Source organism: Lolium perenne, chromosome 5, assembly GCF_019359855.2.
Source record: "Lolium perenne isolate Kyuss_39 chromosome 5, Kyuss_2.0, whole genome shotgun sequence".
Lineage (NCBI taxonomy): Eukaryota > Viridiplantae > Streptophyta > Magnoliopsida > Poales > Poaceae > Lolium > Lolium perenne.
The window spans coordinates 231038112-231059579 of NC_067248.2; positions in this window are offsets into that span (position 1 = coordinate 231038112).

Consider the following 21468-nt stretch of genomic DNA (forward strand, 5'->3'; position numbering starts at 1 on the left):
AGTACCCAGCTGCTGCAGTCTGGCACGTATGTGCACGTGTATCTGTGAGGGATCTCCTTGGGCGCCTCATGCAAGAACTGGTAGTCACTAGGGTCACCACCGATCTTGTAGACGACGTATGCCGGTGAATTCGGCACTTCTGGTGCTGCCAACGCGAATGGCAGCGGTGGACGGGACTGGAGTGGCATCTCTCCTTGGTAAGTCCCGAGAGCTGGTCCTGACGGAGAGTACTAATGCCTCATGATTTCCTGGATCACCCGAAGAGCGACACGCTCCAAAGTGTTCACCAGGCTCTCAGAATGGCGGTGCAGCGAGTGAGCTACCATGAAGTTAATCTCCTGACGCAGGGACCTGGTGCGTTCTTCTGACGGGACGGACAGGTCCACTCCATCGAGCGCGCCTTCAGGTGAGAACCCTTTCCACCTGATGCCATGCGAGCGGGTTCTGTGGAAAGAGCCGATGAGGTCGGCTTCGAGGATTGCTTTGACCTCGTCATACTTCTTCTTGAGCTCCTAGGTCAGATCCTCGTACGTGACTGGAGTGCCTTCCGCCATCTCAGATGTAGATGGCGATGCGGTTGATGTCGAAGACGGTCCCATCGGGCGTGCCAGAATGTGTTGCGGTCAGAAACCCACCGGCGAGCAGCGACGGGCAACACAGTAGAGCCGGGAGGCTCCCAGGACTGCAGCTGGCCCTGGTCCCTCCGAGCGACGGCCCGCAAAGACTCGGCACGCACGTTCGATGCTGGTGCAAGGGCGTGCCACCTGACCTATACCTGGTCAGGAAGGTGATGGATGTGCCTCGCTTAGTTTCCTGCATGGCATACACGTAAACATTAAATACGAGCCTCGATCGGCTCTCAGGTTGTCCTGTGAATCGGCTCAAAGAGCCGATCCACCCATGATCCGTACGAGGTGTACGAATATATGGTGGTCCTGCTTGATCAAAATAAAGCTAAAACGACCTACTACGATCTAGGGTTTTCACCACATAATCGGAACATCCTACTCGTGATTGAGCCTGGCGGCCACGCACGGTGATCGTAAACCGACCCTAGACAAGGCCTAAAAACCAACACAAGGTTGATCCCCGGAACATCCTGTCTAGGGCTAGCAAACTACACCCTACGCGCCACTGGATCCTTCAACCCGTTTGTAAGGCCTAACTATGCAGATATTAAACTAATCCTTGGAGAACAAGGAGCAATCATAACGGATCGGATCTACTAAATAATGATCAAGCGGGGTGCCGCCCTTACACCTAAGATAGGTGTAAGGGCGGCTAGACGTATAAGGGTTGCACGACGACAGCATATGATACGATGAACAATGCTAACCCTAACACGTCTAAGATAACTACATTGCTCGCCATAAAAAAGGCTTCAGTACGAGCAACGCATGAACAGCGGATAAACGTGTACTGCCTAGATCGCAAGATGCGATCTAGGCAGCATGATGCTTACCCGGAAGAAACCCTCGAGACAAGGGAGTTGGCGATGCGCCTAGATTGGTTTGTGGTGAACGTGATTGTTGTTTATTTCATAAACCCTAGATACATATTTATAGTCCGTAGACTTTCTAACGTGGGAATAATCCCAACCGGGCATGAGCCAAACTCCATCTAATCGACACGTATCCTACTATATTACAGATACACGGGCAAACTAGCCCAAACTTCGCATATAAGGCCGATTCATGTATTCCTTCCATGTATGTTCTTCAAGCCCATCTTTAATCGCGGCCCACCTCCGATCCGGTCAGATTCTGGTGATAACAATCACACACCCAAGTCACCTACTTCGATCCACCCAGCTTTTAAACACGCGCGAAAGATCGCCGCCACTCCCTCCAACCGCCGGCCGCCGTGACATCGCTTGATCACTTCCCCTACTGCCGCTGCCAGACGCGCGCACAGAGGGAGGTGCCGCCGGCCGTCTGTATGGAGCCGCCACCGCCGCAGCAGGAGCAGCAACTGCTGCGAGTCCTGGACAGCGCCAAGCTCTCCCCGGCGAAGCAGCCACCCGCGTCGTCCCTGCCGCTGTCCGGCCTCGACGCCGACCGCAACATGCTCGATGTCTCCTTCCGCACGGTCCGCTTCTTCCCTCCCCACCCGGTCTCCCTCGACCCGCTCGACGTCCTCCAGGACGCCTTCGCCGCTGCGCTCGCCCACTTCCCGTAGCTCGCGGGCTCCCTCCACGACGGCCGCCTCGTCTTCTCGGGGGCCGGCGACGACGCCGTGACGCTCGTGCTCGCGGCGTCCGAGCTGTCGCTTGCCGACGTCGACACAGACGCGCCGGACTCGCCGCTGCTCGACCGCCTCGCGTCGCGCGACGGAGATGGCGGACCGGCAGCACTCGCGCTCCGGGCCACTCGCTTCGCGTGCGGCGGCGTCGCGCTCAGGATGCGGGTGGCGCACGCGCTCTGCGATGGCGCGGGGTCCACCAAGTTCCTCACAGCCGCCGCACGGCTCGCGCGCGCGCAGGAGCCAGCGGCATGGGCGTGAGCGTCTGCGCGGCATTTCGTCGAACACCCTAAGGGTGGTGTCGACGGCCGCGACGCGGCTTGGCGTCGTCGGCGTGGGCGTACGTGGCGTCGGGGCACGGCGCGGGCGTGGTGAGGCGGCGATCGAGGGCACGGCGGGCGTGGTGAGGCGACGTCCGGCGGCGCCGGCGCGGACACCGCGCGCGGCGCGCGTGCGAGCGGGGGAGGGAAGAAGGCCGGGGAGGGAGCGGCGCGGACTTACCTGCGGAGCGCGGCGACGGCGTGGCTGCGGACGGCGGCGCGTCGTGGCTCGGATGGCGGCGCGGCGTGGGTGCGGACGGCGGTGCGACGCGTGGGTGCGGACGGCGGCACGGCAGCGTCGGCGCGAGCGGGGGTCTGTGTGAAATTGGGGAATTTTCGCGCGCGCCTAAGGGAAAACGAGGGGAGGGACCTTTGGTACCGGTTGGTGGCACCAACCGGTACGAAAGACCTTTCGTACCGGTTGGTGGCACCAACCGGTACCAAATGTCTTTTTTTTGGTTTTCTTTTTCTTTTTATCTTTTCTGTTTCTTTTTTACTTTTCTGTTTCTTTTTTACTTTTCTGTTTCTTTTTACTTTTCTGTTTATGTTTCTTTTATTTTCTATTTCTTTTCTATTTATTATTTTCTATTGCTTTTCTATTTCTTTTCTTTCCTTTTCTTTTCTATTTCTTTTTTTCTTTTCTGTTTCTTTTTTACTTTTCTGTTTCTTTTTCTTTTATTTTCTATTTTTTTTCTTTTTATTGTTTTCTATTGCTTTTCTTTTTCTTTTCTATTTCTTTTCTTTCCTTTTCTTTTCTATTTTTTTCTTTTCTGTTTCTTTTTTACTTTTCTGTTTCTTTTTTACTTTTCTGTTTCTTTTTCTTTTATTTTCTATTTCTTTTCTTTTTATTATTTTCTATTGCTTTTCTTTTTCTTTTCTATTTCTTTTCTTTCCTTTTCTTTTATATTTCTTTTCTATTTGTTTTCTTTACTCCCGCCACGACATCGTCCGCGCGGGAAACTTTCCCGCCACGACGCCGCGTGTGGGAGAAAAAAGGCGAGAAAGAAAGGGCGGGAATAAAATTTTATTACGATTGAACTCGAATTAAAATTACATAGCTCAACTGAAAATTAAAGATACATGGCCAAATTCTACTGTTGGAGTCATTCAGTCATACTCGTGCCTAGCCCTATAGTAGTCGCCACTGTAGTCATCGTAGTCGTCGTCATCGTCGCTGGCATCGGGGTCGCGGTACTCGAACGTCGGCGGGTGAGCACGCGTGGGCTGGGACTGAGGGTAGCGCAGGCGGGGGCCACGGTAGGCCATGACGCCCTGGAGAGTCCGGCCGCGCCACCACAGCCGACGACCAGCCTCGTTGAAGTTCGAAGGAGGCGGGCCGCCCTCCTCGTGCCTGGAAAGCGCCCTCTCACGCCGATTGATGAAGAAGCTTTCCCAAGTCGGGTTGTAGTCGGGATGCCACTGGGGATTCATCCGCTGCTCTGGCGTGAGCTCGAAGTAGTAGTGGTTCGTGATGGCCATCTCGCGCGCCACACCTAGAGGGACTGGAGGGACCGGTACGCCTCCGACGCTTAGCAACCAGCCGGTCGGGACGCGGTAGCCCGGCGGGCAGGGGTAGTTCGAGGCGCAAAGCGCCTCCGCCTCCCGGGGGGTTAGAGATACAATGGAAGCCATGGGAGAGAATGATGAGGTTTGCAGATATGAGTCTAGATGTGATATGTAAATGGTGGCCAAGCCTACATATATATAGTGAAAAAATGGCGGGAAGACAGAGGCGGGAACCGGTGGAAAGCGCGGGAAGAAAATAGGCGGGAAGACAGAGGCAAACCTTTAGTACCGGTTGGTGGGTGCAACCGGTACTAAAGGTGTTTTTCTGTCATGTAACAAAACTGTCGGTGGGATAAGGATGCGTGGGTAACCTCTAGTACCGGTTGGTGGGTGCAACCGGTACTAAAGCTGTCGGCAGGATAAGGACGCCCTGCTCGATGAGATAAAGTATGTAGCGCACGACGCCCTGTCGGTGGGATAAGGACGCGTGGGTAACCTCTAGTACCGGTTGGTGGGTGAAACCGGTACTAAAGCTATCGGCAGGATAATGACACCCTGCTCGATGAGCTAAAGTATGTAGCGCACGACGCCCTGTCGGTGGGATAAGGACGCGTGGGTAACCTTTAGTACCGGTTGGTGGGTGCAACCGGTACTAAAGCTGTCGGCAGGATAAGGACGCCCTGCTCGATGAGATCAAGTATGTAGCGCACGACGCCCTATCGGAGGAAGAAGAAGACAAAGTAGAAGCGGCGCCGTGCCTATAAAAGGAGCATCGATACGCCATGGGAAGCAGCTCAACAAGCCAACATGGATGGAGAGTTTCATCACCATGGATGGAGGAAAGGGTTGGGAAATCTCCCGTGGTGGAACTTGTCAAAGATGCCCTTGGTGCACACGCCCTATGGCATCTTCGGAAGTTCCGCCTCGGAAAAATTTCCCTGCAAGCCCGTGAAAGACTCCATCTGCTCTAACAATGTTGGGGAAAGGGTTGAGAAATCTCCCGTGGCGGAACTTGTCGAAGATGCCCTTGGTGCACACGCCCTATGGCATCTTCGAAAGTTCCGCCTCGGAAAAATTTCCCTGCAAGCCCGTGAAAGACTCCATCTCCTCTAACAATGTTGGGGAAAGGGTTGGGAAATCTCCCGTGGCGGAACTTCTCGAATATGCCCTTGGTGCACATGCCCTATATATGGCATATTCGGAAGTTCCGCCTCAGAAAAATTTCCCTGCAAGCCCGTGAAAGCTACTTAACTAGTAAAACAAGCCAACCATCTCCATTGTTAATATCTTACATACAGTAACATCATTACACAAAAGTGATTTCCATATTGAGATACACAAGTTATGATCCCTATATGTAGCTAGCTAGTCTTCTGAGTTTTCTTCGTTTGTTTCCCTTTCTTCTTACTGCGACGCAACCATGGACAATCTTCATTGTTTAAGATGATGCTTGGGTCAATTTTTACCTTGAAGGGTGGAATATCATCAAACTTATTATAATCTTCTGACATGTCTGTCTTGTCCTCTACTCCCACGATGTTTCTTTTTCCTGAAAGAACTATGTGCCGCTTTGGCTCATCGTATGATGTGTCCTCTTGCCTTTCTTTTTTTTGGTTTGCTAGACATATCCTTCACATAAAAAACCTGAGCCACTTCACTGGCTAGGACAAATGGTTCGGTGTCGTACCCTAGATTCTTGAAATCCACTGTAGTCATTCCGTACTGCGGGTCTACCTGTACCCCGTCTTTCAGGTTGAACCATTTGCACCGGAACAAAGGGACCTTGAAATTAGGTCCATAGTCAAGTTCCCATATGTCCTCTATGTACCCATAATATGTGACCTTGTTCCCATTGCCATCTTCTGCATCAAAGCGGACACCACTGTTTTGGTTGGTGCTCTTTTTGTCTTGGGCGAAAGTGTAAAATGTGTTCCCATTAATCTCGTACCTTTGAAAAGTTGATATAGTAGAAGATGGTTGCTTGGCCAACAAGTACAGCTGCTCATCATCGGTGACATTCATGAGACGTGTTTGCAACCAACCGCCGAAAGTCTTCATGTGTTCTCCATCAATCCAATCTTCACGTTGCTCCGGGTATTTAGAGCGTAAGATATCCTTGTGTTCCTCTTTGTACGGAGCCACCATGATGGAATTATGTAGAACTGTGTAGTGTGCTTGAGTGAAAGAATGTCCGTCCATACACGTTGCTGATTTCTTTCCTAGCGTGCCTTTTCCACGCAGTCTCCCCTCATAGCGCGATTCAGGAACACCGATCGGCTTAAGGTCAGGAATAAAGTCAACACAAAACTCAATGACCTCCTCTGTTCCATAGCCCTTGGAGATGCTTCCTTCTGGCCTAGCACGGTTATGAACGTACTTCTTTAAGACTCCCATGAATCTCTCAAAGGGGAACATGTTGTGTAGAAATACAGGACCGAGAACGCCAATCTCTTCGACCAGGTGAACTAGGAGATGTGTCATAATATTGAAGAAGGATGGTGGGAACACCAACTCGAAGCTTACTAGACATTGGACCACATCCTTCTGTAAATTTTGTAGAGTAAGTGGATTGATCACCTTCTGAGAAATTGCATTGAGGAACGCACAAAGCTTCACAATGGGTACTCGAACATTTTCCGGCAGAAGCCCCCTCAATGCAACCGGAAGTAATTGTGTCATAATCACGTGGCAGTCATGAGGCTTTAGGTTTTGAAACTTTTTCTCCGACATGTTTATTATTCCCTTTATATTCGACGAGAAGCCAGACGGGACCTTGATGCTACTCAGGACTTCAAAAAAGATCTCCTTCTCCTCTTTGGTAAGAGCGTAGCTGGCAGGACCTTGATACTTCTCTGGATTCAGGTTGTTTCCTTCGTGGATACTTTGCTGGTCCTGCCGTGCATCCGGTGTATCTTTTGTCTTCCCATACACGCCCAAGAAGTTTAGCAGGTTCACGCAAAGATTTTTCGTCACGTGCATCACGTCGATTGCAGAGTGAACCTCTAAGAATTTCCAGTAGGGTAGCTCCCAAAATATCGACTTCTTCTTCCACATGGGTACGTGTCCGTCAACATCATGCGGAACAGATTGTCCGCCGGGACCCTTTCCAAAGATCACTTTTAAATCCTTGACCATATCATATATAACTTCCCCAGTAGAGCGGGTAGGCTTCGTTCGGTTATCTGCCTCACCTCCGAAATGTTTTCCTCTCTTTCTTACGTGATGTTGTTTTGGAAGAAATCGACGATGCCCCAGGTACACATTCTTGTTTCCCAAATAATTACTGGCAGTCTCACCTAAACAGTGTGTGCATGCATTGTATCCCTTGTTTGACTGCCCTGAAATGTTACCAAGAGCAGGCCAATCATTGATGGTTACAAATAACAACGCTCGTAGGTTAAATTCCTTTTGTTCATGCTCATCCCACACAGGTACACCTTCATCACGCCACAACTCTAAAAGTTCTTCAACCAATGGCCTCAGGTACACATCAATGTCGTTGCCGGGTTGCTTCGGGCCCTGGATGAGCACTGGCATCATAATGAATTTCCGCTTCATGCACAACCAAGGAGGAAGGTTATAGATACATAGAGTCACTGGCCAGGTGCTATGACTGGAGCTCTGCTCCCCGAAAGTATTAAAGCCATCTGTACTTAGACCAAATCTTAAGTTCCTTGCGTCATCTGAAAATGACTTGAACTCTCTGTCGATTTTTCTCCACTGCGACCCGTCAGTGGGGTGTCTCAGCATCACATCTTTCTTACGGTCCTCTTTGTGCCATCGCAACAACTTGGCATGCTCTTTGTTCTGGAACAAACGTTTCAACCGTGGTATTATAGGAGCATACCACATCACCTTCGCAGGAACCCTCTTCCTGGGGGTGGACTCTGAAGGAGATATGCCCTAGAGGCAATAATAAAGTGGTTATTATATATCTTTATGTTTATGATAAATGTTTATATACCATGCTATAATTGTATTAACCGAAACATTGATACATGTGTGATATGTAAACAACAAAGAGTCCCTAGTATGCCTCTTAACTAGCTTGTTGATTAATGGATGATTAGTTTCATAATCATGAACATTGGATGTTATTAATAACAAGGTTATATCATTGTATGAATGATGTAATGGACACACCCAATTAAGCGTAGCATAAGATCACGTCATTAAGTTATTTGCTATAAGCTTTCAATACATAGTTACCTAGTCCTTATGACCATGAGATCATATAAATCACTTATACATGAAAGGTACTTTGATTACATCAAACGCCACTGCGTAAATGGGTGGTTATAAAGGTGGGATTAAGTATCCGGAAAGTATGAGTTGAGGCATATGGATCAACAGTGGGATTTGTCCATCCCGATGACGGATAGATATACTCTGGGCCCTCTCGGTGGAATGTCGTCTAAATGTCTTGCAAGCATATGAATGAGTTCATAAGAGACCACATACCACGGTACGAGTAAAGAGTACTTGTCAGGAGACGAGGTTGAACAAGGTATAGAGTGATACCGATGATCAAACCTCGGACAAGTAAAATATCGCGTGACAAAGGGAATTGGTATCGTATGTGAATGGTTCATTCGATCACTAAAGTCATCGTTGAATATGTGGGAGCCATTATGGATCTCCAGATCCCGCTATTGGTTATTGGTTGGAGTGAGTACTCAACCATGTCTGCATAGTTCGCGAACCGTAGGGTGACACACTTAAAGTTGGATGTTGAAATGGTAGAACTTGAATATGGAATGGAGTTCGAATATTTGTTCGGAGTCCCGGATGAGATCCCGGACAACACGAGGAGTTCCGGAATGGTCCGGAGAATAAGATTCATATATAGGAAGTCATTTTATAAGATTTAAAATGATCCGGAAGGTTCTATGGAAGGTTCTAGAAGGTTCTAGAAAAGTCCGGAAGAAACCACTTTGGAAGGCGGAGTCCCAAAGGGACTCCACCTCCATGGCCGGCCAACCCTAAAGGGGGAGGAGTCCCAAGTGGACTCCCCTAAGGGGGCCGGCCACCCCCCCACATGGAAGGGGGGAATCCCACCCCAAGTGGGATTCCCACCTTGGGTAGGTTTCCCTATCACATGGAAGGTTTTGGGTTCGGGTCTTATTCGGAGACTTGTAGTCCAACACTTGGGGTTTCCACCTATATAATGAGAGCCAAGGGGAGGGGGCCGGCCACCCCAACAAGCACAAGGTGGCCGCACCACCTCAAGTGGTCGGCGCCCCCCTCTCCCCAAACCCTAGCCGCCCCACTCCTCCACATCCCGCACGCTTAGCGAAGCTCCGCCGGGTTTCTCCACCACCACCGACACCACGTCGTCGTGCTGCCGGATTCAAGAGGAGCTACTACTTCCGCTGCCCGCTGGAACGGGGAGGTGGACATCGTCTTCATCAACAACCGAACGTGTGACCGAGTACGGAGGTGCTGCCCGTTCGTGGCGCCGTGATCAAGATCTTCTACGCGCTTTTGCAAGCGGCAAGTGAACGTCTACCGCAGCAACAAGAGCCTCATCTTGTAGGCTTTGGAATCTCTTCAAGGGTGAGACTCGATAATCCCCTCGTTGCTACCGTCTTCTAGATTGCATCTTGGCTTGGATTGCGTGTTCGCGGTAGGAAGTTTTTTGTTTTCTATGCAACGAATCCCTACAGACTCACCCTCAACATCGCCAGGGTCATCTCGCCTGATCTTATACCTCAATGCACTACATACCGGGCATGCATTCAAATTCTCGTACTCCCCGCGGTAGAGGATGCAGTCATTGATGCATGCATGTATCTTCTGCACCTCTAATCCTAGAGGGCAGACAACCTTCTTTGCTTCGTACGTGCTAGAGGGCAACACGTTCTCCCCTGGAAGCATCTTCTTTATTATTTTCAGCAACTTTTCAAATCCCTTGTCAGAAGTACCATTCTCTGCCTTCCACTGCAGCAATTCCAGCGTGGTACCCAGCTTTTTCTGACCATTTTCGCAATTTGGGTACAACAGTTTGTTGTGATCCTCTAACATTTTCTCCAACTTCAACCTCTCCTTTTCATTTCCGCAGTTCTTCTTCGCATCAAGAATGGCCCGACCCAAATCGTCATCCGGGTCATCAAAAATCGGCTCATCGAAAATGGGCTCTTCTTCAGCTTCGTCTTCCCCCATTCTACTATCACCGTCTTCAGTGAATAAGGGATAGTTGTCACTATCCTCTTCTTCTTCGTTGTCTTCCAATATAACCCCTCTCTTTCTCCGTGCTTGGTCCAACAATTATAGCTGGGCATGAAACCGTTCTCCAGCAGGTGGACGTGAAGGGTCTTCGAGGTAGAGTAATCCTTCATATTCTTACAGGAACTACATGGACAATACATGAAACCATTCGACCGCCTGTTTGCCTCAGCCACGTTGAGAAAATAATGCATGCCATTAATGAACTCGGGATGGCACCGATCACCGTACATCCATTGTCGACTCATCTGCATTTTATATGCATATCAAAAATCATTAAATACACAACAGGTCCTTCGGGAACTGCTGCTGTTGCTGCCGCAAATCAGAGGGATCAACGTATGGATTTCCCAAATCGTCAAAAGCCTCAGATGTTTCCTCCTGGTCATGGCTTGGCTCTCCAATGACATAAATCTGATGATACTTTGTATTCAGATCTATGTTGGGTTTGGTGACACCATCATTAAGATTGGCGAAGACCTTGCCCACTGTACTGGATTTGTCGATGAAGTTGTAGCTGTCGACACTGCTTGAGCCATCGCTTATATATGAGTCCGCAGATGACTCAAACGACATGTCGCTGAAGATCTTGGCAAGTTTTTCTCTCGCCCTGGTGCTGATGAAGCGTGACGACGAAGTTTCTTCCTCTCCTGATTCGGTTGACGATGTATAGCTTGAAAAATCGGAATCGACCGCCGACGATCCCGATGAAATCGGAATTTCGACACGATACGATCCCTCTTTCTCGACGCGAAAGTGAAATCTCCCGAACGTCATCTCCATAGGCTCCTCCAAATACGCATATGCATCCAAACGGGAGGGCGGGTGAGGAACAAAATCGACAAGACCAGTTGCGATCTGTTTACCTCGATCCATTGCGTTGCTTGCGGTTGATGAAGTCGACGATCTTGAACGTGCCATCGAAATCGTATCCTTGACGCCTCTAGTTCCCACAGATGGCACCAATTGACAAGGTATCAACTTGTCAATGCCTACGGGTTATAGGCTAGGGTTTAGTTGGAAGTAGAGGGCAAGTAGATCTCGAAGGTTTCAGCCGAAAAGTACTCGACGATTATGAAAACTAGGGTTTGAGAGACAATGATTCGATGCTTTCTTCATCCCTCGACTCCCCCTTATATAGGAGGCGGGGCCGAGGGATTCGTGTTGTACAAGTTACAGAGTCCGGGAAGGTTTCTAACTCATCCCGCAAGATTACAAATAACACTTCCTATTACAACTCTAGCTTTCCTTAATAATATCTTGGGCTTCCGAATCTTCTTATTCTTCGGGTAGTGGGCCTTCAGTAAACCCCGGGTACTATCTTCAGCAGGCCCATTTGGGACGCCTATGTCAATAAGTCATCTTTGACTCAATAAAATGTGCCATTCCAACAGCCGAATAAGCACTCGACAATATATTCTCAGAACGCCAAAGTTGCGATCACTTTCTGAATGCCGCAAATTTGCGAAGGTAAGACCCTAGATCCGTTCTGTGTGGCGTGGCGCCGTCTCTGACGTCGGTTTGCTACTTTTATCCGTATCAACAGATACGAAGAAAAATCCTAACAGACGCGTTAGGTACCCGATAAATTTTACTGGGACTCGACAGAATGGTAAGACCTTAAGCGGCACCTGTCGAAGTTTACACCAGTATCCCGAGATCATGTCCAGGGACGTGATCTTGAAGTAGGTTTTTGCGGATTGCCACTAGAGCAGTTAACTAGTACCTGATCCGTCAGATGAACTAGCCCCAACTACCATTATCCCTGTACAATATAGAATTTATGTGAAGAAATATAGAAAAGTTGAAGCTGTCGAATAAAAATAAACAGTGGAGATTTTCCCTGACTCTATGATTCAAGCAAAATCTCGGGGGCTACTGACATAGGCGTCCCAAATGGGCCTGCCGAAGATAGTACCCGGGGTTTACTGAAGGCCCACTACCCGAAGAATAAGAAGATTCGGAAGCCCAAGATATTATTAAGGAAAGCTAGAGTTGTAATAGGAAGTGTTATTTGTAATCTTGCGGGATGAGTTAGAAACCTTCCCGGACTCTGTAACTTGTACAACACGAATCCCTCGGCCCCGCCTCCTATATAAGGGGGAGTCGAGGGACGAAGAAAGCATCGAATCATTGTCTCTCAAACCCTAGTTTTCATAATCGTCGAGTACTTTTCGGCTGAAACCTTCGAGATCTACTTGCCCTCTACTTCCAACTAAACCCTAGCCTATAACCCGTAGGCATTGACAAGTTGATACCTTGTCACTTATATTGCTCTCCCGATGGGAGTATATGCAGAGTTATTTATAACTCGAAATATACTCTTTTGGTCTGCTATCTTTCTTTTTCTTTTTCTTTCTTTCTTTTTCATGATTTCATCGGGCACGCGAACAGCGTTCCCGATGGGAGTAGCCCCCGATGCTACAGCCAAGGAATTGTGCTTGGTTGTAGGCTCCACGCCTTATGCCGCTATATTTTTTCCTCTCCCGAAGTTTTACAATTGCTCGGGTGCGCGAACAGTGCTCCCGATGGGAGTAGCCCCCGAGGCTGTGAACAAATACTTGTATTTGATCATAGGCTCACGCCATTTCTATTTTGTCTTTCTTTTTCTTTTTTCCAAAGTAGCCCCCGAGCATTTGATCAAAAACTTGTATTTGATCAAAGGCTCAGCATTATTTTTCCATGTCGCCTTTCATGAAGATGTTGAGGCGAATTTTTCCTTCTGCCAAGGTGACGTTATTGCTGACGATAGCCACGATTGCCAGTCAAAAATCGCGAGAAGTCTTCTCCCGCTGCCTTGCGGGCCCAATTTATCCACTATCTTGACACGTCGTGTAAGTGGGGGACACACGTCCTCCGCTTTTTCTGGCGCACGTACCGTAACTTCGCCAATGTTAAATTACTTTTTTACCCTTGTTTCCACGTGGCTATCATCTGCCGCACACTTTTCTTATCCAACGGTCCGCCGCTTCGCCGCACCTCTATATAAGTTCTCCTTCTTCCTCCTCGAGCACTTCCGCTCACGCCGCACCTCTGCTCTCCTCTGCAAAACCTCCTCCTGCGCTCCTCAATCCCCTAAGCTCATCTTCTCGAAGCCGCATTCCTGCGCCATTGTTGATGCCACCGCGTCGTTTGACCAGGCACAGCACGCCGGAATCATCAATGGCCGCCGTGGATCTGGGAACCGCGGAGTGGGAAAGGTCCAAGATTTCCACCCAGGACATCAATCTGCTGAAGAAGCTGGGGATCAGCAAGAAGCCCAAAGCGCTGAGCTTCCCTAGTGAGGAAAGTCACCCAACCCCTCCAATGGGGTATCGGGTAAGTTTTGTCGACCACCTCATCCGCGGTCTTTCCGCCTGACATAGGCATCCCAAATGGGCCTGCCGAAGATAGTACCCGGGGTTTACTGAAGGCCCACTACCCGAAGAATAAGAAGATTCGGAAGCCCAAGATATTATTAAGGAAAGCTAGAGTTGTAATAGAAAGTCTTATTTGTAATCTTACGGGATGAGTTAGAAACCTTCCCGGACTTTGTAACTTGTACAGCACGAATCCCTCGGCTCCGCCTCCTATATAAGGGGGAGTCGAGGGACGCAGAAATCATCGAATCATTGTTTACAAACCCTAGTTTCATAATCGTCGAGTACTTTTCGGCTGAAACCTTCGAGATCTACTTGCCCTCTACTTCCAACTAAACCCTAGTCTACAATCCGTAGGCATTGACAAGTTAATACCTTGTCAATTGGCGCCGTCTGTGGGAACTAGAGGCGTAAGGATCTGATCTCGATGGCACGTTCAAGATCTTCGACATCGTCAACCGCAAGCAACGCAATGGACCGAGGTAAACAGATCGCTGCTGGTCCTGTCGATTTTGTTCCTCACCCACCCTCCCGTTTGGATGCATATGCGTATCTGGCGGAGCCTATGGAGATGACGTTCGGAAGCTTTCGCTTTCGCATCGAGAAGGAAGGATCGTATCGTGTCGAAATTCCGATTTCGTCGGGATCGTCGGCGGTCGATTCCGATTTTTCAAGCTATACATCGTCAACCGAATCAGGAGAAGAAGAAACTTCGTCATCACGCTACATCAGCACCAGGGCAAGAGAAAAACTCACCAACATCTTCAGCGACATGTCGTTTGAGTCATCTGCGGACTCATATATAAGCGATGGCTCAAGCAGTGTCGACAGTTACGACTTCATCGATAAATCTACTACAGTGGGCAAGGTCTTCACCAATCTCAACGATGGTGTCACCAAACCCAGCATAGATCTGAATACAAAATATCATCAGATTTATGTCATTGGAGAGTCAAGCCATGACCAAGAGGAAACATCTGAGGCTTTCGACGATCTGGGAAATCCATACGTCGATCCCTCTGATCTGCGGTGAGGCCTGGGCAATAAATACGTCGGGCCACAGCCGCGACACAGAGTTTGACTCCCGCAAGCAGCATGGGATAGAGCCGCGAGAGCTATGGACGGCTCAGAACCAATGGCCACCACAGCCACGCCAGAGGAATTACAAGCATATCAATATAGGCTCGCACGAGCTGCAAGGGAATTGGAAAAACAGACAGCTGAGTTAAACATAAGAAAGGAGGCAGCTTCTGCGTCCAGCAGGAGAAGGGCAGAGCTGAGTCGACAATCTAGAACTTCGGGTGATAGCCACAGGGAGGCTCGGAATAGAGCAAGATCGAGGTTACAACATGTACCCAAAGGAGAAAGAGAGCACTTAGTCCAAAACCTCGACATGTCTTTTATGTCGATAGACACGAGAGGAAACATCATCCCTAAGACACCAGAGGCTGGGTATATGGCGACACAAGCTTTTATCCTCGCACCTAAACCACCTCCAGGAGATCCAAGGGAAACACTGTACAACATGGCGATAGCAGGAGTTGGAGCCTTGGGGACGGCGTTCGTATCAACACCTCCCGAAGGAACAGCAAGGCAAAATAGTCCACGACCTGCGGCAGCAGCAGCAGCAGCAGCTCCTGAAGGACCAAGTGGAGCAAGGGACATGGCAGCACAAGCATGAGTCGACAGAGCGCGACAAAGCAGAAGAGAACATCGGCAGTCCCCAGAGTTAAACGACGAGGATATGTGTGGCTTGCCGTGCTTCACGAGGAGAGTCCGAAAAACTCGAGTCCCTTCAGGATTCAAGTTACCTGATAACTTCAAGAAATTTGACGGCCTTCAAGATCCAGAGGATTGGCTAGTGGATTATCTCGAGATAGTAAAGCTTACAGGAGGAACCAGAGCAACAGCTATGCAAAGCATCCAGGTGCATTTGAGTGGAGCCGCACGATCTTGGATAAAGAAACTTCCTCCAGGATCCATCGACAGCTGGGAAAGCTTCGAGGATGTTTTCGTCAAGAACTTCCGCTCCACGTGCAAGAAACCTGCGTCATTAGAGGAGTTGAGAGCATGCCGACAAAAGCCAGATGAACCAATGAGAAAATATATTCAAAGGTGGAACATCATCAAAAACTCGGCAGAAAATATATCTGACGAGAGAGCGATAGATGTGTTTGTCGCAGGAATCAGGCGAGGAGATTTTGTCGAGGACTTGGGGAGGACCAACCCAAAGACAGTATCCGCGTTAATGGAAATAGCAAACAGATGGGCAGATGGAGAAGATGATGTTCACAACAAACGGCACAGGTCGCCAGAGGAGGACCGTGGTCGAAATTATCAACCGAGGCGACGATTTCCTCGGCAGTACCCGAGCTATGATGCTCCAGGACAAATTTCGGCAGGCTTTCGGGCAAACACAGGAGGAAACAACAGAGATGATTATCAGAGAAGCAATGAGCAGCGAGGCGATAATAGAGATGATTCTCAAAACAACAGGCAAAATAGCGGGCCTAGGTTCCCGAGGCCTTTCGTGTCTCCTGAAGAGATGATGAATGGGCCGTGTCAGATGCACTTTTTCCTCGATAGCAACGGAAAAAGACAGTCAGGACATCTGCAGAAAGACTGTCGCAATTTTCAGGCAATGTTAAGGTGGGCAGAGCATGCTAATGCTCGGGCAGCACAGAGAAATCCTCGAGAACCCAGGAGTGAGATTCACTTGCCACCTCCTCCCGCGATTACGGAAGACAATCGACATCAGCTCAGAATAGCGGCAGCACCTCCACCACCACCTTACGTTGATCCTAACTCCAACGGAGCGGTGTCGATGATTCAGAAGGGAAGGCCATCCAATAGGGCTCAGAAAGTAATCTCGCGACAGGTGTTCATGGCAGAAAAATGCCCCCACCAACAGTCGAGTATCTTAATTGGTCAGGGCAAGATATTGGTTTCACCATAGCAGATCATCCGCAGCAAGTTCCTCGACCAGGGCAGTCAGCACTTATCCTACCAGCAGTCATTGCGGGATTTGATGTCTCTCGAGTATTCATAAATGGTGGCAGCAGCCTAAACCTTATGTATGCAGATACATTGAGAAAGATGAACATATCCCTAGCAAACTTGAAGCCAACGGACACAAGGTTCCATGGTATCACACCGGAGAAACCAAGTTATCCACTGGGGAAGATTAATCTCGACGTTCAGTTTGGAACCCGAGAGAATTATAGAATCGAGAAGCTGGAGTTTGAAGTTGTGGATTTTCCGTCGCAGTATCACGCTTTGTTGGGACGACCAGCATATGCTAGATTTATGGCGGTACCACATTATACATACCTGTTGTGGAGGATGCCTGGACCTAAGGGACCAATCACAGTCAAAGGAAGCTTCGCCTTAGCCGATAAGTGCGATAAGGATTTTCATCGGATATCAGAAACTTTCGGGATGCAAGCTGAGTATTTGGCGTCAAGGAGTATGACTGACTACGACGTGCTGCCAGACGTCGGAAGGCCAAATAAAGAATCAACTTTCAATACTGAGAAAAATTCTAAGGAGGTGCAGATTCACCCGACAGACCCGAAAAAGACGACGTCCATCGCAAACGACATGGACCTCGCATAGGAAAGCGCGCTTGTCGAGTTCCTCCATGAGAACTGGAAAATCTTCGCATGGTGTCCAGCTGACATGCCAGGAGTACCCAGAGAACTTGCCGAGCACCACCTAAACTTGGATCCACTAGCGAGACCAATCAAACAACCTTTGCGGCGTTTTTTGGAACCAAACCGCAAGGCTATGCTGTCAGAAATAGATCGACTACGAGAAGCTGGTTTTATAAAGGGGCTGCATACAGAGGCCACATGGGTAGCAAATCCTGTGTTGGTGCCGAAGAAAAACACTAAGGTCCTTCGCATGTGCGTCGACTTTACGTGCCTCAATAAACATTGTCCAAAGGATCACTTTCCCCTCCTGAGGATCGATCAAATTATCGACTCCACGGCTGGATGTGAACGTCTTTCCTTCTTGGACGCATATTCTGGTTATAACCAGATCAGATTGAAAGAAGAAGATGAAGTAAAGACAGCGTTCATCACACCGTATGGCGTGTTTTTCTACAGAACAATGCCCTTTGGTCTGAAAAACGCGGGAGCAACATATCAGAGGATGATGCAGAAGTGTTTGGCGACACAAATTGGGAAAAACGTGCAAGTATACATTGACGATGTCGTCATAACGTCAAAAAAGGGGGCGACATTGATCGAGGATCTCAAGGAAACCTTTGACAACCTCGACAAATTCTGCCTCAAGCTGAACCCGACGAAATGCTCTTTTGGCATCCCAGCAGGAGAACTTCTGGGGTTCCTAGTTTCAGCAAGAGGGATTGAAGCAAATCCCGACAAAATACAAGCTATCGTAACAATGAGGAAGCCAACGAAGTTGAAAGAAATACAGCAGCTAACTGGGCGAGTCGCAGCTTTGAGCAGATTCGTCGCCAGGCTGGGAGAAAAAGCGTTACCATTTTACGCTCTGATAAAGCAAGGGGAGAAATTCCAGTGGAACGAAGAGGCCGACAGAGCTTTCGAGGATCTGAAGCGCACAATCTCGACACCACCAATCTTGGTGGCGCCGAAGGAAAAGGAACCTCTCCTGATGTACATTGCAGCCACGCCCAAGTGGTTAGCACGGTGCTAGTTGTTGAAAGAGAAGAAGAAGGAAAACTCCATGGAGTGCAAAGGCCAGTATATTTCATCAGTGAAGTTTTATCGCCTTCCAAACAGCGGTACCAGCGATGCCGAGAAACTAGCATATGGAGTAATTGCAACGGCAAGGAAGTTGCGCCACTATTTTTCGGCACACCCGATAATAGTAGTCAACGAAGCACCACTTTCAAATATACTGAACAATCCAGAAGCTACAGGGCGTGTCTCCCTTTGGGGAATAGAACTTTCCCCTCGGGACATCACGTATGAAAAAAGAAAGGCAATCAAGTCGCAAGTTCTGCCAGATTTCATTGCAGAGTGGATGGAGCTGCAAAACACGGGACCTCCAGATTTGTCGAGAACCTGGACCATGAACTTCGATGGGTCCAAGAGAGTAGAAGGAGCTGGCGCAGGAGTGGTACTTATATCACCTGAAGGCGACAAGTTAAAATACGTCCTCCGGATGACGTTCCCTAACGCATCCAACAATGAAGCAGAGTATGAAGCCCTCATACACGGGATGAAGATGGCGAAAGCTTGCGGTGCAACTCGATTAAAAATCTTTGGCGACTCACAATTGGTGGCTCAGCAAGTTATGAACCAATGTGACGCAGTCAATGATAGCATGATGGCATACAAGGAGGTGTACAATGAGCTCGAGAAGCTGTTTGATGGATGCGAGGTAAATCACATCAGCAGATTGAGTAATGATGAAGCCGACGTTCTCGCAAACATCGGGTCGCAGTGCCTCCCAATCCCACCACGAGTATTTTGGGAAGAAATAGCGGAAAGATCCACGAAGCCGAAAAAGGTGCAGAAAAAAGCAAAGGAAGAAAAAACTTCGGCGCCCCTCAAAGAAACCACGGAGGACGAAGAAGACCAGGAGCTTGTGATGATGGTAGAAGTTCCTTGGATGCAAGCATATATATCATATATCCTCAGGAAAGAAATACCCAACGATCCAGTTGAGGCAAGGCGAGTTATTCGATGATCCAAAGCTTTCATAGTGATCAAAGGGGAGTTATTCAAGCGAAGTATTTCAGGCGTCCTGCAAAGGTGTGTCACACCCGAAGAAGGAAGAATAATTCTGAAGGATGTGCACGAAGGAATATGTGGCCACCACGCAAGTAGCCGAGCTATTGCAGCCAAGGTTTTTCGGGCAGGATTCTATTGGTTGACAGCAATCGAGGATGCCAAGGAAATAGTACGAACCTGCGACGCGTGTCAAAGATTTACCGCAAAACCTCACTCTCCAGCGGCAGAATTAACACTAATACCATTGTCGTGGCCCTTTTCCCAATGGGGACTTGATATGGTGGGCAAGTTGCACAAAGCCTCGCCAGGAGGATATGAGTACCTGCTGGTCGCTGTCGACAAATTCACCAAGTGGGTAGAAGCGAAGCCAATAAATTCACCAGATGCAGCATCAGCAATAAAGTTCGTGAAAGGCCTCATTTTTCGGTTTGGAGTGCCTCATAGCATTGTTACAGATAACGGTTCAAACTTTACGTCCAAGGAATTCAAGGAGTACTGCGCAGAAGTAGGAATTAAATTGCACTTTGCGTCAGTTGGGCACCCACAAACCAATGGCCAAGTCGAGAAAGCCAATGGAATCATCTGCAACGGCCTCAAAAAGCGCCTACTAGGACCGCTTGAAAAAGCTCGACATACTTGGCCAGAGGAATTGCCAAGTGTTTTGTGGAGTATCCGAACAACACCAAATACGGCGACACAAGAAACTCCGTTTTTTCTCGTCCACGGAGCCGAAGCAGTATTACCAATCGAAATAGAGCATGATTCTCCAAGAGTAACAGAGTATGACGAAGAAACATCACAAAAAGCTCGGGAGGATGATATGGACGCACTTGACGAAGCTCGAGACGAAGTACTTTCACGAGTCACCAAATACCAGCAGGACCTCAAAAACTACCACAGTCGACGGTTAAGGCCCAGATCCTTCCAGGTCGGGGATTTGGTCTTGCGGTTAAATCAAAAAAGTACTGAAAAGCTCGAATCACCATGGTTGGGGCTTTACGTTGTCACAGAAGTCATCGACGGAGGAGCATACAGGATCAAGGACAAGAAGACAGGGGCTCCCGAGAAAAACCCCTGGAACGTGGCGCAGCTCAGGCGATTCTACGCCTAGAGTTGAAATATAGTCCTCCTCTGTAAAAATTCAATGTACTGAAACGCCCGCGAGTTTTCAGACGCACTCTTTTCCTTTTCGGGGCACCGAGTGGGGCCGGAAAGGTTTTTAATGAGGCGGGCTCGCGGTGCTGCAATATAATAAAGATAGTGGAGATATACTTCTTATTCTTCGATACGCTCGGGGGCTTAACGCCTTCAAATCTCAAAATAAGTACAATATAGATAAATTAGGCTTACCGAAATATTTCGCCTTGGTACAATAATACCTCGCCAAATATAACATCGGAAGTTAACAAGTTATAAATATAGTATACTCATTGCTTTGGTCTGAAAACCTCGCAACTTATCAATGGAAAAATAAAGACATCTTCTTACGACAAGAGGAAAAATCTTCGAGATAGCAAAACAGTACAAACTCTAGCCAGAGGCTCGGGGGCTCCAACAATATAGACCACTTTACAATATATAACAAATCTCTTTGGAAATAAAAAAGAAATCAAAAAAGATACAGACACAATGTCTTGCAATATAGTACAACTCAGTCAAAGCCTAAAATACTATCTATGGACAAGCCTCTGGTTGTCTTGTGTTCAGCATAGGACCCCTTGACGAAGAATTCTGAGTCCATCCGAAGAAGCTCATCCATCATCGACCCGGCCACAGGAGTTACCATCTCATTGATTGTGTCAATATCATTTTTTCGCCGCGATTTCTTGGCCAGGCAATCAGCAACAATCTTCGTCAGGTCTAACTTTGGATGGCAAATATTTATCATAATCATGGCGAACCTTGCTCCAGCAGTCAATTGAGCTCGCACAAAATTATGAATGCGGGGAGCATCTATAAATATCTCCAGCAATTCAGGAAGAGTTTTGGGAACCTCATTTCGAGGAAATAAAGTCTTGTAAACAAGGGTTAACGTTGTCGTGCAAAAATTGAGAAATTCGCGCACCTGGTAAGCACGATCTTGGAACCTGA